This window comes from Culex pipiens, chromosome 2 (genome assembly GCF_016801865.2).
Source record: "Culex pipiens pallens isolate TS chromosome 2, TS_CPP_V2, whole genome shotgun sequence".
Lineage (NCBI taxonomy): Eukaryota > Metazoa > Arthropoda > Insecta > Diptera > Culicidae > Culex > Culex pipiens.
This window is the reverse complement of record NC_068938.1, coordinates 22,059,003-22,077,983: the sequence shown is the minus strand read 5'-3', so window position 1 is coordinate 22,077,983 and position 18,981 is coordinate 22,059,003. Positions and strand designations below refer to the sequence as shown.

At 38.0% G+C, this 18,981-nt stretch overlaps 1 protein-coding gene across 2 annotated transcripts in view; it reads left to right on the top strand.

Annotated features, from left to right (window-relative positions):
• The first annotated feature begins 237 nt into the window (after positions 1-237).
• The window catches only part of LOC120421176 (protein kinase C and casein kinase II substrate protein 3), a 77,114-nt gene continuing 58,370 nt past the window's right edge, over positions 238-18,981 (top strand). Inside the window, exons 1-2 of one of the 2 annotated variants that reach the window (XM_039584372.2) lie at positions 238-447; positions 1,235-1,406. The gene's annotated coding sequence lies outside the window, so the exon portion shown is untranslated. The remainder of the gene's footprint in view (positions 448-1,234; positions 1,407-18,981) is intronic. The other variant, XM_039584371.2, reaches the window with a different exon arrangement.

Sequence of the window (18,981 nt, the reverse complement as noted above, 5' to 3'; positions counted from 1 at the left end):
AATTGATTTCAGGACACATTTCTTTAAAAAAAAAGATTTAAAATATACTACAAATTATGAAATTCAATTAATCAATAAACCCAAAAATTTGCCCAAATATCGTGCCAAAAATAAACATGAAATTTTTTTAAATTTAATTTAAAAGAAGAAAAACATTCTCATTTTCCCACCGTGCCCGCAACGCAACGACGACAACGAGATCCGTCAGCAAAATTTTCCCCGTCGTCGTTCAGTGATTAGTAGACGTTTGACCACGCAAGTCGTGTCCCGCGGTCGACAAGGTTCGGAGACCCTTTTCTACGGTGTTTTTTTGGTGGTGTGGAACCTGCTACGACGGTGTTTACTCCAGGGACAGCTTTTTCTTCCAACTCTTGTGTGCTTTTCTTGTTTGCCAATTTGGGTGGTGTTTTTTTTAGAGAGAGAGGCGAAAAACGAAGAAGCTGTCAAGTGAGTGTCGCGGAATTTTTTCGTGGAAATCACGGTGGCCACTAAACAGTGTGACGTCGTCGGTTCTCCGGAGGAAAATCACCCCGTTATCGGCCACTTTAGCGAGGGGGAGCTCCCGGGAGCAGTGCAAAAAGTTGCGCAAATTAAATTAGGCAAAGTGCTGTCTCCTCTCCTACCCTTGGGAGAAGGCGCAAGAGGAAAAATTGGTCACGAGTGCGACGTCCCGCGGGAGGAATCGGTGCAACCAGTGACGGAATTTAGCGAACGCCATACACACGCGTTGCGATTACATAAAAGAACGCACTTTTACTCGACGGGCAGACCACTTTTTCAAGTAAAACCCGTTCACCGCGGCGGCGGCCACTTTGCTGTCGTGTTCAGCAGAATTTCTCCCCCCTGCGCTCGTGTGTGTGTGAGTGGCCAGTGGTCATCGGTCAGCGAAAGGCCCCGAAGGGAGAGAACATACAGAATAAAAAATAATTAAAACGTCATCCATTTTGACGTTTTGTTCTGCGCGGCGGAAATAAAACGGTTCTCTTCGCGTTTTGTGTGTGTTGGAAGTTCAAAAAGTGCTCCCCCTGGGAAGGGGTGGACAGGAGGGGGGCCTCAAACGAGCGGGTGTGAAACTGGAAACCACCGCCTTCGGGAATGTTTAGGAATGTTTAGAGTCGAAGTCGAAATTTAAATATTTTATTTACAGAGCTCGGAGCTTTTCGGGGTGTCCAGTTTTACACCTGGTTTGAGGTCGGTTGAGGCCTTCTCTGCTCACGTAAACCGTGTTTTGTAGAATTCAGAAAAGTTGTAAACTGTTGGAGTCCCTTCCACAACGAGAAGAAGCAAGTTTTTCAAAGTGTGTTGTGGCATAAATTAACAAGTGAGTTGTTCCCGCTTCCGGTCCGGAATCCCCCCGAAAACCAAAGGATTACCCTGCAGCCTGCCGTTGACCTGCGTTAAAAAAGGTAAGAGACCTAAACCATTTCAGTACTACTCAACTCTCTCGTCACGTCTCAACCTTGAACTTGGAGGGAGGTTCGCTTGGTACTGCACAACGGCGCAACACAACACACCCTGTCCTCTCCCGGGTTTAACTGAAAAGTTAGATCTAATGGCAGAGGCCAGCATACAATATTTACGAGCAATTCCCCCCTTATTGTCACGAGACCTTCGCGTCGAGATTGACCTGTATGGATTTTGTACCTTTTCTGATCGAAAATTCATAGAAGCACACACTTCTAATACCAAGCGTGGGCGCCGACTCGCGTGGAAGTGTTACCAAGATTGAGTGTTTGGTGGGAGGATGCTTCTTCTCTCGGCGTTGGGAAGGTTATTTTTACATTCCTGCTTTCCCCCTGTGTGTTGGTGGTGGGATTTGGGTGTTGTCAACGAAAGATTGAGGATTTACCGGTTGGATGATCGGCATACAGCTTGAAACGCACCGAAGATCTTCTTGTGGTATTTTTTGTTTGTGTGAATTTTGTAGAGAGAGAAATATGTTGTAATACAAGGAATTCTTGAAGAATCAAGGTCGAATTGAGAATGCATTTTAATTTGTTTGTGGTATTTGTAAATGTTCAAATATGAAACAATTGTGAAACTTTCCGATCTCTTCGAAAACAATATTTTAAATTTTTTTAGATCAAGACTACATTTTAAAAGGGCGTAATATTGAAAGATTGGCCCTCTTGAAATGTTAGCCTTGATTTAAAAAAAATTGTTTTCGAAAAGATCGCAAAATTTCACGAATGTTTTATATTTTAACATTTAAAATCGGACCATTAGTTGCTGAGATATTGACATTAGAAAGTGGTGGGTGGTTAGGGTGAGACTTGGAAAACATCAATTTCCCTGTTTTTAAATCTTTGCATGGCAATATATCAGCAATTAACACACCAATTTCTCATTACTGAATTCAGTTAAATTTACTGAATCTACACTACAGAAATTTTCAGTAAATGAAAACTTGCAGAAATTTCAGCAAACTTTGACAGCTCCATACAATTTTTTACTGATGTTCAGCGAAAAACTAACTGAAAGTTTCAGTAGTGCAGTTTTCAGTAAATATTAACTGAAAACGAACATCAGAATTTGCTGTGAAGGGTCGTATCAACAAAGTTCAAAAAAGCAAAATATAGAGAATTTTGTGAGCTTTTCAAAAATATTTTTTTCAAAAATAGGTAAACATGTGAACTAATTAAAAAAATGAAAAACTGCAACTATTTTCAAAAAAGTTACCTATGAATGGCTTTTTTTTAAATTGAAAAATGAAAAAGCCTAGGTTTCAATATTTGGATGAAAAAAGTGTTTCAAAATGCATTTTACATGCGTCCAGTTGCTTTCCAATTATTGGTTTTCAAAATATCGATGTATTGACGGATTTTTTTTTGCGAAAAAAAAACTTTTCGTGGGACTGTACACTGGTATTTCATGGAATTTTATGGAATGGAAATGGAATGGAAATGAAATGGAATGGAATTTTTTTTGTCGCATAAACTTTGAAAAATATTTGCAACGGCCTTATTGTACCTTTAACCCTGGGCTTTGTCATAATGAGTGTCATAGGTTTGATGCTTGTTTGGCAAAGAGTATGATTTGATTCGATGTGGAATTAAAATCGAAGTGTTCAGTATATTGCTGAAGCTTCCATTTTTACACATGGACACCACTTTATGCTGCGAGAACCCACTTTGGCGCAGTCTCAGGGCTTAATCGATGGCCGGTAAGCTGTCATCGAGACAAGGAGGTTCTCCGATAGTGGAAATATCACATTTGTACAATGAACCGCTACATATGTGATTTTTCCCTATCTTAATGTGGGTGTCAGGTTAGGATGCGGGTTTTTAAAAAAATAGTTTTTGTAGAATTTAGGATTTTAACTATAAATATCAACTTTTAATACTTTGCCTTTAGTTATTTAGGGACAAAATTAGTAACAGTGAATTTAGAAATTCTATCAGAATCGGTGATTTTCATTCAAGTAGCATAAAAACCATTATGATTTGTCAAAATTTCCGTAGAGTCAATCAATAGTGAAATGATATCGGACTAAGTTCGTTGATCTGTTGAACTAACGGTTGTTGGATTGTGATTGTATCGACCATTGTTGCGAATCGAGGATCTACTGGAATTCTGACGATCAAATGGTCGTCTCTTTTTCTATTCACGACTTGTAAAATATGAACTGTTATTTTTTTTTTGTTTTTTTAAAAAGAAGCCAGACAGGTTTTAAAAGAAACGTTTTTTTTTGGCTATTAATTAAAATGTCGGGGACTTGAGATAAGAGTAGCTTTCGGATAGGTTGCTTTAAATCTTGTATTCAATTCAAGTTAGGTAGTTATCCGCAAATGAATATTTGGACTTATATGAATAATTGAACATTTTGGACTTATGAATAACACACAACTGTGCATTTATTCTAGAGTCAGATCCATACAGCGTCAGTGTTTATTTGGTCGAAGTGTACTAATTCATTGGCAGATCTGGTTCTAGTTGTAATGTACGACAAGACTACTGACGGACGAGACAGGACGAGGGCCCAGTTTAGAGGTTTCGACATCAACGATGTGCGGCTGGATCAACCTCCCAAAAAAAAAAAAAAAAAAAAAAACCGCCTTATTGTACCTTTAAAAAAAACCCAGAAATAAGCTTTAAAAGAGTTACAATCATCCCTGATGTTCGGAAATTCCTACCCTATTTTCTAGAATAAGGAAGAGAAAGACTAACTTTATTAAAAATACTCAGCCGTTTCCAATCCAAAAGATTTATTAAACGGAATGATTTTCGCACTCTGGAAAGGTAGTCAAAAAACTTTTTAGGTACATAAAATAGTTTAATATTATATTTTAATCACAAATGAACATAACATCGAATCAAACTTACCAGAGCATAAATCTTCTTGAATTGTTTTGTAATTTTTTCTAAGGTTTTAAGGCCATTTTCTTCAGGCGCTAATACCCTTCCCCCAGCACTTGTCTTTGCTTACCTTAATTATTATTAAGATAAGGCCTATTAATTCGAAAATATTTATACTTTCAACTCTGACTGTAGGTCTTCAAAATGATTTGACCCTTGCGAATCCAACCTATTATTCAAAAACATAGCTAATGAAAATAAGCTATTCCAATTACTATATCAAAAAAATAGTTCACTAAGTAATGTTTCCACTGCCCTGCTGCACCTTAAGCAAAAAACTCGATCAGAATTGAAAAAAAAAACATTCTCATTAACATAAAACGATTAGCAATACTTCCAAATAGAGCGCTCCGTGAGCGAAATATGAGCGCGAGCGCAATCGTGGGGCAAACGCGAGCTGAAAAAATCGGAGCAAACGTGAGCGCGGGCAAACGTGAGCTAGCTCGCGCAGCGCTCCTCCTCACGAATGAGCGAAAAATGAGCGCTCACGAGCGCGTGAGGATCGCAACACTGACTTAGATTTTTTGAAAAAAGTGTTTTGATTCAAAAATTCAACTCGGTCAAAGATTTTTTGTACAACCTGAAAATTTCTGAAAAGTTGGCATTTGATGTCCCCTAAAACATATAAAAAAAATTAAAAATAGTTTTTTTTTTGCAAAAATTCATTCAAAAGATACAGATTTTTGAATTTTCATACATCATTTTGTATGGAAAGCTGCCAAATTTGTATGGAAAATTATATGGACAAACTAATGATGCAAAATGGCTTCTTTGGGCAACCTAAGCCACCAAAAACGTTTCAGCTGGATTAAAAAATACAAATGAATCGAATGACCGAAATCTGAGAGAACTGCTCATGCCATTTTGCATTAACATATTGAAATTGTGGAATGTGTGTGTTTTTTTTTTTTAATTTTTCATTAGTTTTTCTTAGTTATTTTTGTTAGTTTTCCATACAAACTTTGAAGAAAAACCATATCTGAATATTTTGAAAAATTCAAAGTGCACGTGATTATGGGGACCCTAAAGTGCACGCTTCCCCTTGAGTTCAGCCTGCGCAGAAATTTAGTTGGTCGGTGTTATCAATGAAAACATTTTACCGAAAAACTGCTGAACGATGAATACTAATAATCTATATATATATAAAATTTCGACGGTTTTATTCGAACGCGAATCAATTCAACACGGAGCGTCGGATCGAGGTGCTCTTTGTTGCGTAGGGTTCGTATAAGCCCAAGGAAGGTTCTTACGCTAACTAATTGACACTTTGGCCACTCTGGAACCGATTCCGGTAAATCTGCAGATTGTATGGGAAAAGTTACGTAAAATCAAATTTTGATCACAGGAGGCTGAATAAGCGAACAAACGAAAAATGACAAAACGAAGTTTGACGGGCTCAGCTTGTAATAGTATAAAGTTTTCGGAGCAGTTGAAAAAAAGTTCAATTTTAAGCGAATCCATACTCGGCGACGTGCCTTTCGAGCTGCGATGCTATGGAATGTTTTTTTATGACGGCACTGAAGAAAATCACGTGAGAACGACGCGAAAATAATCTAGTTTCCCCAAAGGCCCACAACCTTCAATGACAACCAATGTAGCAGTCATCACACAGATAACAACATTGCCTGTGAGTGTTACACTCCTGATGTTCACCATTTTTATTTTATCACACAATCGCACTGGTATGGTACGTGTAACAACATACCACTTCAAAGGCGATAATGTCAAAGTCGGATCAATTAGCGCGGCCGCTGACTCCACAGTTTGCGCGGCATTATGAATTGAAAGTGGAAATATCATGTGGTCCTCCACAAAACCGGAGAGCTCCAAAATCGCGGACTCTCCAGGCTATATTCCACGACGTTATTTGACATCATTAGCAAATTGTTGCGGTGAAATTTCACGCATTGATTAAAATCTATTCCGAATCCGAGTTGGTGTTCGAGTTCGGGAACAGGTCCCGGGCCGAGCGCTGCTACATTAGCATCCAGTTATGGTCGGGGCGGGGATCTGTAAAGCTTGTTTGGCGTGGCGTCGTAGAACTCGACATTCTTCGGAAACTCGTTTTTAATCGGGCTTTCTAATATTCGAATCTTCCGGGGTCGGCCATACAATCAATCCCGATAGATTTGACACTTTGGTCAATGTTGGACGCTCTCTCTCTCTGTGTAGAGGGGGGCAACATGGCATCAAAGTGCTAATTAGCAGACACATGCCGCCCGACCTGGACCTGGACTCCGAGCGGGATAGCAGCAGTAGGAAGTGCTTCGCGAAGTGTCCCCATTCAGAATGTGTGAACAATTCACAGAACTAAGCGTAGCAGCAGCAGCAGCTTTGGACGTCGAATGACACCAAAGTGTATTAAAAATGGCTGATGGCACCAGCAGAGGGCCCGGAGAGTTGAGAGAGATTATTATAATGAATGACATCATCACCAACCATTCTCGGGGCTTGAAATGTGCTGCGGCGGGACCGGGAAGATGAGCTATTGCCACCTCTGGCAGCCTGGAATGGATGGGATGAATTTCGCACGACGACGACGACGACTGGCATAAACACTGGTGATTATCACTGGATGGTGTGCGCAATTGTGAAAAATGGGGAAAAGAGAATAATTCTCGATTAAATTTTCAAAAGGTCCTATCTGCATAGGAAACCCATGAGGGATAGGTTGTTTTGAAAATTTAATCTAGAATTAAGAATGCGCCGTTCGTATAAACTTCTTTGAGCTGCGATTTAGCTTACCAAGAGATGCTATCATCATTTTGTTTTATTGTACATTGTACATACACATTTTGTCACCAAGTGACGTTCAAATACCTCAAAGATACTGCTGGTACAATCTCTAATCAACTGAACACATTTAAACATCATCTGAACTGGGTGGTCACTCCGGTCACAAAAAAACAATCCTTACATTATTTAACCCTCTAATACCCAATTTTTTTCCAAATTTTAATTTTTTCACGCGTTTAGGATGTCATTTTGAGCAACTTTTGTTTTACTTCTCTTGTTTTATGTTTTTTTTCGATAATATTTAGCGTATTCTATCACATTTTCCTTTGCCTTTTTAGTTTTGTCATGTTTTTACAGTCACTTTTTTGCATTTAAATTGTAAGAAAATGTTAGTATAAAACGTTACTTAATCCACCTTTAGGTGGTTGGTGCCTTCCTCTCATTTATAGTGATTCCAACCCCCTTAAAGTGTCCACATGTTTATGGATCTCCCCTAACGTTCGCAGCACCTAAGAGGTCCTAATAAAAATAAGTGATGAGTAGGCTTAGTGATTTTTCACGCTCGAAAATTGCAAATTTCACGGGGACCTCAATTTCAAAACACCAAATTTCACGCAAATTTCGCGGAACTAGAAAAATGTTAAAATAACTCTGAAAATCCTATGTTTAATCACAGAAACTACTTTTTATGCTTCATTATGTATTATTATGTAAAAAAAATCTTTACTAAATTTCAATCTCAACATTTCTTCAAATGGTTCATATCAACTTGACGCACATATATAATCAAGCTTTTTAATTGAAAACTAATAAAATTTATTTTCTTTTTGGATGAAATATTTATTAAGTTGTTAGGCTGGTACAAATTTTATTAAAAGTTTTTGTCTCCCCCCCTCCCCTTCCCTTCGAAGTTGGCCCGAAAAATCAGGGGACAAAAAAAATATTTTTTCGAAAAATTTAAAAATTTCAATGGATCAGCTGAAATAAATTTAAAATTCATTCCCCTGCGTTTTTCATTCCATTTTTAGAATGTTTGGGATCATTTTAAGAATGTTTGGGTTGATTTAAAAATATTTCGAAGTCTGAAAATTTTCGATGTTTGTTACCGCAAAATGTTTTTTTTTGCTAATATTTTTGTTTTCGTCAAATCTTACATTTTTTGAAAACTAATGATTGCAAAACTACTGAACTAGTGTAAAATGCATTTTAAAACACTTTTTCCATGCAAATGTTGAGAGTATGGCTTGTTATTTCAATATTTATTTTTTTTGCCCAAATTTGCATTCAATGATTCGAGAAAATTGATAAATTTCACGAATTTCACGCCGTCTACGAAACCGTCAAAAATCATTAACCCTATATTAGTAATAAAACCAGGGTATTCACTCGCTTAATTCTACAGTAGTTCATAACATTATTTTTATTCCTTTTTAAGTTTGATAAGTTATTTTATGAAAAATCGTTACATTTTCACACAAACATAAAATTTCACGGGATTTCGCGGAAAAAGCCAAATTTCGCGGATTTCACGCTGTCCGTGAAATCGTGAAATTTCACTAACCCTAGTGATGAGTAAAAAAACAGACTACCTACAGACTTTTTGTCAAGATTATACAGACACGGCCTTTGAGGAAAATGGCATCCCTCTACACGGCTTTTTCGTGGCGATCAGACCCGACCAGTTGAGGTTATGTGAATTCAGACCATTTTTTAAACTGCTTGTTAATTAAGATAGGTAAGTCAGATCTTGAAAATTTTTACTCCACCTAAAAGGTCTTCTCATATGCTTTCTAAAAATATGTAAGATGTGAGGGTTTCATGAAAAAACCACCCTTTTTACCATAATTTTAATTTAATATGAAACTGTTTTTTTAACCTAACTTTTTAAATACATGATAAAACTGCATGAATTTAAATAGCAACTTAGGGGACGTTAAGACGGATCGATTAAAACCATTCCGGCCAAAATCGGTTGAGCCTGTGACGAGATATTCCAGTGACATTGATTTGGTACACATGTCTACATACAGCCAAGCACACAGACATTTGCTCAGCTGGTGATTCTGAGTCGATATGTACAAATGAAGGTAGGTCTAGGAGGTCTTATTAAAAAGTTCATTTTCCGAGTGATTTTATAGCCTTTCCTCAGTAAGGTGAGGAAGGCAAAACGCAGCCAAAGTTGACCACTTAAAAATCCAAGTCAAATTTCAAATCCTCATTTTTAATAAATCTTAAGAGTTCTTCTTTCCATTGCTTTTGAAAAATAAAAAAAAATGTTAAAAAGTTTTTTGAATTTGAAGATTTAAGCCCGCTTAAAGCTGGTGTAACATTCATCAGGAAATGGTGACAGATTTTGTGTAAAAAAATGTAATATTACATCAGAAAATGATAAATTTTCATCAGTTTCTGGGGTTTCTGGTGAGTATTCATTAGGTTCACATTTTTACACATTTTTTCGGTAATATTACTCAAAAAAGAGTTAATATTCAACCTACAAAATTTTCAACATTCCAAAATTCAACTTTTTTTTTTGCTGCGTATAGAGGGTTCAACTAACTACCTTTTATGATTATTATGTCTCCCTAATTGCAGAACAGCCGTTTTCACAGTAAGAAAACTCATGATAATAAATAATACATTAGGGAATGATTACGCTTTTAATGTCACAATTAACATGTAAATTTACCTCCTTTTCAGTATAACTCAACTTTATCAGCCTAAGGCCTTTGCAAAATTTTTTGAAGTTTTGCCGTGCTGTACATTAGAATTTTAATTTTATAAAAAAATCAAAATATTTTTAATTCAGCTCAAACTTGCTAAACATGATTATCAATGCAGAAAAATGCGTTTTCGATAAGGATTTGATTTGATTTGATCATTAAGTTTTACACCTTCCAAAATGACACTTTCTTTCTAACTAGGGAGCGATCGTAGCAGACCCAGCTTTCTGCAAAGCTTTTACAATTTACATGAGAAAATTCTTTTTGTTTTTCAACGAACTGTCCAATAAATTTGAAACAGATAAAATATCTTCCAAAACTGGTACAAAATATAAAAAAAAATCAGAGATAAATTATCTAAGTAAAATTATCTAAGTTTCAGCCCGCTGACGTAATTTTACACAGTATCTGGTGCAGAATTACTCGTCAACATGGAACGCGTCCTATATTTTTTACTGTAGAGTGTTGACGTGTCACAAGTGACGATATATTTTTTTTGAGGTTTGATATTTGTTTTGCTTATTAATAGATGTTGTGAATTATGAAATACCACATCCAAAGGAAATATATAGCTCAAAATCTGCAACAGTGGATTTGCTACAGAAAATGTTACATTTTATAACAGTTTTTGCAGCAAGCTCATAGCTCAATTTTGCCCGCGTGTGAACATGTCAGCGATCTGCAGTTCTCACCAACACATATAATGCTGGCGCGTCCCCGAGCAACACTCCAGAGAGAACATTATGTTCGCGCTCTGTCCCTCACAATTCATCAAGCGTCCATGGCGCGGTGGTAGCGTGTCGGCTCAGCAACCTAGAAGTTGATGGTTCAATCCTCGTTCTGTCAAGATTTTTTTTCTGCAATACAATACAGCCGTCGGTAATGTCAATAATTGTCGGTAACGGGCAAAAATGTCATACCCCTATATCGCAAAAAATGCATGAGGACAGATTTCATGCAGATTCTGATATACTTTCATGCCGCCATGTATCACAATCATGCGACCGCCGGTTGGGTGCAGCTTACATGACATTTATTATTTGAGAGGTTTATTTTTCTAATTTTTGCTCAGATAATCTTTTTTAACATTTGCTTCGTTTGTGCTTTGGTGGATATTGAAATTTTTTAAAGATGTTAAAGATCCGGCAACGTTTTGTCAACTTATGTGCATTTTTTTTACGTAACCGTTTAAAGCCAATTGGATGGATATTGTTGAAAATGTTGATTTTTTTTTATAAACCATAGAATAGTTGGCAAAATGTCAGGAATTGGAAATTGCTATGCAAGTGGTCACCCTGTTTCGAACTACATCGTTCCGTAATCAATCTACAACTCCGCACAGAATTGGAACTCAAACCGCCCTTATCAAGGTTCAATGATACCTCGTTGATAGCGCACGTCGTTGCGTTGCGTTGGCGGCGGTTCCACGTGAATCGACGTCGACCTGGAAGACACAAATTCCTCCAGCGATGACGAAGACAGCAACGCCTCAGTGTCCTTCTCTCTCTCGCACTCTTATTCTTTGGACTCTGAAATCTGAAATCTCAGACCTGTATTTATGATTGTGTGTGGCGCGATGTGGCCACGTAGCGCAAAATTCGAAGGGGGGTCTCTGGAATCTCAACTCGATGTGCCCTCCGGGGGTTGACAGGTTCCCGAAATCACCGGACTCTTCACATACTCACACACTCTCACCTTGAGATCGCCACATACGAAATGTGGACGCGTTCCGTTAGATTTCCCATTCTCATTCTTGAGAGAGAGAGGGTCGTCGTGAAATCCAGCAACGACGATCCCGAAACCGGCTCCGATGCTGGCAAAAGGGAGTGGCGCGCGCAGGGAGGGCCTTTCGACCGCCAACAAGTGGCCAAGTTTGAAGAGGAAAGCTACACCACAACAACAACAAAAAACTTTGCGCACACTTGCGACGTCGCGCCACGATTCGGACACGTTTGGGGATTTTAAGCGATAACCTGTTTTTTTTTCGGTTTCTTCCGTCGCCGATCCCGACCCGGGCCCTTCTTCCAATTTGTTTATTTTCATCAGCATCTCTCTCTCTCGCTCTTTTATTGGCACCAATTTTTCGAGCCCAACCATGATGAGGTTTGAACTTCTGGAAGATTTGGACGGACACGTGAAGAACTGATGATGACGACGGCGACAATGTTATCTTCCTCCTCTTCTTCCCCAAACTTCTCAATGTGTGATCGTATGCCAAACCTCGGAACAAGCCATTTTCGGGGGGAGACCATTGGAATTCGTCGATGGCCACAGCCAGTGACCAGTTTGGGCGGGAATATCTATAAAATAAATTGCCTGGAGGCTGGTGGTGGCGGTGGAGGTTCTGTGGCCACCGCGAAGAGCAGGCGTTGATTTTAACGAGCCAAAGTTAGTCCAGTCAGCGAGCGAGCCACCGAGCCAGAGAGAGAAGAGGGCTCTCGAAGAATGTGGAAAGTTTTTGCTTTTGGTCAGCTTTCGAACCGGGAATTAGGCCTAATTTTGGTTGCCATCAGAAGGGGCGACATCAATACGTGGTGCGATGTCCGGCATCTATTGATCTTTGAAACATGGATGAAAACACATGTTAATAAATCTTCGTCTGAGTCTCACCCAAACAACCCATCATTTTCTAATGTCGATAAAAACAATATTTTCATTTTTTTAAATCAATGCTAACATTTCAAAAGGGCCAAACATTCAATATTACGCCCTTTTCAAATGTAATTTGTGATTAAAAAAAAATAAAATATTTTTTTCGAAAAGATCAGGAAATTTTACGGCTGTTTCATATTTTAACATTGAAAATCGCACCATTAGTTGCTGAGATATCGACATTAGAAAATTGTGGGTTGTTTGGGTGAGACTTAGAAAAAACAACTTCCTGTTTTTAAATCTTTGCATGGCAATATCTCAGCAACTAAGGGCCGTATCAACAAAGTTTAAAAATACAAAAAAAGAGAATTTTCTCAGCTTTTCAAAAATATTTTTTTCAAGAGTGGGCAAACATTGGTATTAATTTAAAAAAAAAATAAAAACTGCTGCTGTTATATCAAAAAAGTTACCTGAAAATTGCTATAACTTGAAAATGGTGCACTTTATCAAAATTCACTAAAGTACTTCTTGATTGCAAATTTGATTTTACATCGAAAAATGAATTTGACAAATTTTTACGACCAATATTTCGATTTATTAAAAAAATCAGTATTGATTCAAAAATTCAAAAAAATCAGTATTGATTCAAAAATTCATAACTTGGTCAAAGATTTTTTGCCCATTCTGGAAATTTCTGAAAAGTTGGCATTTGATGTCCCCTAAAACATATCAGAAAAAATAGTGTTTTTTTGCAAATCAAGTTTTAGTGACAAAAAGTGAAATTAAAAATCACCAAAAAAAATTTACCGTGTATCATATTTTTTCAGTGTAGTCCTTATTCATACCTTCAACATTGCCGAAGGCACCAAATAGATCAAAAAATTCCTCCAAAAGATACAGATTTTTGAATTTTCATACATCATTTTTGTATGGACAGCTGTTTCAGCCGGATTAAAAAATACAAAAAATCGAATGAAAATACAAAAAATCGAATCGAATAACGGAAATCTCAGAGAATTGCTTATTATATGATTAATTTACATAGTTTTTTTTGTTGTATTTCATTCTTTTCTTTTCAAAACTGTATTTTTATCAGATTCATATATTTGATTGGATAAAGTACACCAGAAAGGCTCATTTTTTTTATTTCGTAGAAATGTGAAAAACATGCCAAAAATACTTTAATTGTACAGTGCCATCTAGTTTTTTTCAACACGACTTTCCGACATATTACTTCTCGTCAAGAATGACTGATGAATGAGACTAACTTAATTTTTCTCCTAAAGTGTTGATCGAAAACCAATCTAAAACTGCACACAATAATGAACAATTTTTAAAACTGAAACTTAAAACAAATAAATTGTCAATGGAATTTTAGGTGCAATCAACTGAATTCAATTTAAAATGCATTCCCCTGCGTTTAGAATCATTTTTAGCATGTTTGGGTTAATTTTAAATGTTTTGAATTTTAGTGAATTTTTGATGTAGACAACCGCAAAGCGCAATGTAGTTTTTTTTTATTGAAATGTTTAAATTCTGGTTTGTAATTTCAACTACATATTATATTTTTTTGGCAAAAAAATAAAAATAAAATTAATTTTAATTGATTTTATTAATAACTAGATCACAATTTTGTAGTAGGGTTTCGTTGTTCAAATTAGTCCTACTTCAGGTGAATCCTTTTTGCTAGTTCTAATAGCGAATATGAATTTATAAATATAAGCTGAAAGGAATTTCAAAACTCCATAACAATAACAAGCTGTTTATTGACAATTAAAGAAATAAAAACTTAATATAAATATTGAACCATTCGATATTTCGTATTTCTTACAATCTTATGTAGTTTTGTGGCTCCTTTAAACTATTTTTTTCTGTATTTCATTTTGATGTTATTGAATATTCTAACAATCAATTTGGAAAATGAAGCAATAGAATACTTTAACAAGATTCGTGATTATTAAGCAATTTTTAAAGCAAAACTTTCTGCTAAAAAATATTTGCCCTTCAATACACCAAAGCCTTAACCCTACATTCATAGTAGAGAAAGCAGACTCTCCATTCAAAACACCCAACTCAGATGAGTGTGTGTCACACAGCCACACTTCCTTAGCCTTGAATATCCATTAATCATTAGAAGAGTTTCTTCCTCCACCACCACCACCACTCCGCTCTCTGCTCCATCCCGATCTTTGCGCTTGTCATGGTGGGAATTAGGTCACACAACTTTTTTTTCGTACAGTGTGGTATGAGACATGGTCGACGGTCGAGTGTTTCCCTCACGTGTCACCTGTTTCTAGAGGTAGAGGTGGACCGGATGCTGAATGAATTTTGTGGGTTTTTTGTTTTGGAATTGATTAAACTTTTTGAGATTTCTTTTTTTCTCAGTGAGGTGTTATTGAACGATTTTGTGTAAATGTTTCTCCCCGAAAAAAATGAAGGTTAATTGAGTCAACGAAGCAAAACGGTGCCACAGCTCTGTGTATACCTACTTCATAATGGAATTTCTATTGGAGTTTCGTGCACGGAGCTCACACTCAAACCACCGAAATGGAAGGTGCCGGAATGATTGCTGCTGTGACATAAATAAATAGCTACAACTCAGTTCAACCCAAAACAAGCATCGCGAATCAAACTTACACAACGGCGCACTGAAAATCGACGCCATCAATTGTAGGTTTGTTGAACCTGATTCGTTCGTATATGTGATTCAGAACACGACGGCGACTTCACCCTTTTGCGACTACTCACAATAGGACGTCTCGAGATTCTCCGAATCGAGATAAAGCCGCGCGCGCCCAGCAAGAACACAAATTGCACGCTATTCATCGCCGTTTGCTACCAATACGAAGATCCCGTGCCAGAATCCAACGCGCGGCGAGCTTCTTTTTTTTGCTGTTGCTTTTGTTCCAAACATCTTGAATGGCAATCTAACGCAGCAGAGCGAAATTGTATGTATCGCGCGAAGAAGGGGATGCTGAAAATTTTAATCCTCGCATTCAACGCGTGAAAACGAGAATCGTCGCTGGTGTATCATCTCGTTACAGTGAAAAGATGCCAAGCAAGTCCCTAGTACCCGGTGCCACTCCGATGACCAGTGTGTGTCTGTTTGGAGCACGCATCAAGTGGCATTTGTTGCTTACTCTTGAACAACAGACCTACATATGGACGGAGCGTCGTCGCGCACACATGCCAATGTGGACCGTGTTTTTTAGTACCCTGTGTGTTGGCTTTCATAAATTATTCAAATCGAGTGTCTCTGAGATGAGCTGGCTGCTGGTGCGAGATCAGCAGCAGAGGTCTGGTTCTGGAAGAAAGTGCTGCTCCAGTCCAAGCTGGAGCTCCGCTATTGCGATTTTATGCGGTTTTCTAGCATGTCCAGTCCAATAGCAAATTTTGCAAATTTCGATTTCGTGCTATCTTGTCGTACGTGAATTTTGCGTTGAATTTAGATAAGGATGACATGTTGTACAGTTTGAATGCTTTATCTAGAGGCACCCAGGGATCCTCAAAATTATATTTCAAGAGTTTTGTATTATTGCCACATGTCATACATGTTTTCTTCAGCAAGTTGCACATTGCCGCATTGCAAGTCATCATGATGTCGCATTGCATACATCAGAGCCAGTGTCAGTTTGTCTTACTTGCATTTCCTTTTACTTTTACATTTTTATTGATACTAAGGACTGCGAAAATCAAATTGATTCTAAAATTTTAGAATGTATCTTTTTTCGACCCAACAAAATGCTACGTGCGACAAACTAGCAGGATCGTAAACGGCACATTGTGATGTGTGTGATTCTCGTTTGGCCGGGAAACACTGTAAAACTTGAAATTGATTCATTACAAGCCCGGCGGTTATGGATTATGCAATCTGCCGCGTGTGATTTTACTGCTATGGATATTTACTGCTACCAAGCAGCAGTTTTCCATGGATAAATATGTTTAACTATAAATTATGATTTTAGTTTTAGTTAGTTCGATCAAAAAATGTAGGATGAATAGAAAAACACTAACGATAAAACTTTAAGAGCGAGTTCACGAACAGGACATACCCCTTTGTATGGAATGTCGTTTGGACCTCAACAATCTGCCTGAAATTTTCAGGGGTTGTTTGTACATATAAAACTAGCATCTGGCCAAAATATGACCACTCTACACAGTAAAAAAAATCATGGTAATATTACATCTGGGAAGGGGTAAATCTGTAATTTTACCTCTGAAAATGTGTAATTTTACCACTTTTCTGTTGTAATGTCGCTTTTGAGGTAAAATTACATCATAAAAGAGGTAATATTCAATATTAATATTAAAAATTACACCTTCCAAATTTACACAATTTTTTACTGTGTAGATCAACGGGAAGTGGGGAAAAAAACAAAGTTTTATGGTTTAAAAACGCATTTTTTTTTTAAAGCTGTAAACTTGATTTTCAATAAATGTGAATCATGATTTAGAATTTTTAAATCCAAGATGACGGCCAAAATGGCTGTGATGTAATATTGAAAAAAAGGCATTTTATTTTTTTAATAGGCAATCAGCAACTCAAATTTGACTAAAATGGGGTCGCAGAACTCGAATTTTATGTTATAAACAAGAAAATGAAAAAACTACAAAAAAATGTTCATGATCCGATAATCCGAAGTCCCATACAAACCTTCGGATAATCGAACTTCGGATAATCGAAACTTCGGATAATCGAGTCTAGACTGTATATTAATTTTCAATAGCATTATTTAAGAAATCTTTGCAAAAAGAGGATTACAAAGTTCACAGTAATTCAAAGGGTCGTTGGGTTATCTTTGGTTACGAACCCCTAACTTAAAAGATAAACTGGATATAAACAATATTTGTACATTTTAAAACTATTTTAAATTCCATTACTTTTGGACTGCCTGTTTCATGGTAATGAAATGCACTTGGTTGAAAATTGAATCTAAAACAGTAAACAAAGAGTTGGTTAAAATTTTCACCAGAAAAACATGTTATTTACCCAAAATATTCTTGTCCAGCGAAAGCCAAACAAACCTCATATTGCTTTCAAGGACAACAGTCAGCCTTTCTTGAAGTAAGCTTGTCACGCCCGTTACTACCAACCAGGAGACATAACAAACCGAACTCGGTGGGCACATCGCAGTTATAATTTTAATCCAATTTCCGACTCGATATGAAATTCCCATTCTACACGACGGTTATGAGCTCAATTACCTCGCAACCATGTTCCCAACCGGCCGTGTAAGGAAAACTCTTGAGAACGCTGATAAGGGGCGTCGCGACGCGTTACTCTACACTACACGACAAAAGTAGACTGAAGTTTGGACACGTGACTTGAGTGGATTTCGTGGTAGTGTTTGCTCCGATAACCCGATTAGCGCAAACATTTGAACCACTTTGGAGGGGCCCACGAGCCCACCCTCCTCCTCGGGGAAAGATAAGCCGAAGTAATGTTAAGAATGCGATTTCGATACCGTTTTCTTTCGAAATCGACTTTTAAGGTGCCGTAATTTGCTAGATTAAAACCTATCATCGACATCACGGCTGGACAGTGTGAGGGGGGAGTGGACTTGCAGGAAGGGGGGTCGAAGGGTTTCACGCTTGGCTGACCGATTCTCGTGTATGTGTTTCAGGTGAAACAACGGTGTTGATACCCGATCCGGGTGGTATTGCACCACGGTTCTGGAGTAACGTTTCTGCTGGGCGTAAATTGGTTTTTTAAAGGTATGATGGTAGAATAGGTCATGATTTCTTCTATTCGTCCACAACCGGCACGGTATTCACCGACCCGGAATGCTTGCACTTCATTCCACACAAAGTTCCGTTCTTCCTAGGTCTCTCGTTCTGTCTAGGTATTCTTCTCCCAGGCCTGAACTCCACCAGTTTGGTCAAAACGACGACGAGCGCACCCGGTTTTCGCGTCTCTGTTCTGTTTGTGTGTGCCCTGCTGGGTTCCCCATTCCGTATGCTTACCGGTGTGGAACCGGATCGCGTTCCCAACTCCGGACACACATACACACGAGATTGCACATAGAACTTGCACACATACCAACAGAGAGTAACTCTACTTTGTCTAGAATGGGTCGGTATGCAAGACAGCGAAATTGGATTAAATAATAAAAATCAATAGATCGGCAGGGCAGCAATAGGTGGTTCCGTTCTGATAGCTTCTTTGACGTTCGTTGACAGCTGGTAGAACTCCCTGGAAATCGACGTAGCTTTATCGGAAATGAGCCATGTTCAGCGTAGATCTGATAACTGTGCGAGTCGGGACGACCTTCTCGGTGATTTACCTCTATGTGTGTCGCGAAGTAAATATTTGCCATCATTGACACCAATCAAGCGGTGGGATCCGCGAGCACACAGCTGCTACCTACTAATTGAACTCCATTTAACCAAAGCGAGGTTGAGGTGTGTGATGATCAAGATGTTCACGCCCGTTTTGACGAGGGGGGAAGAAGACGCTTAGTTTGAGCACGTTCTTTAACCAACAGATGGTGGTGGCTTGCCTTTGGGTGTACTCCAAGTCAGAGGTTCAATTAGTGCGGACAAGGTGCCTAAGCAAGAATCAATCCCCCTTTTAGGT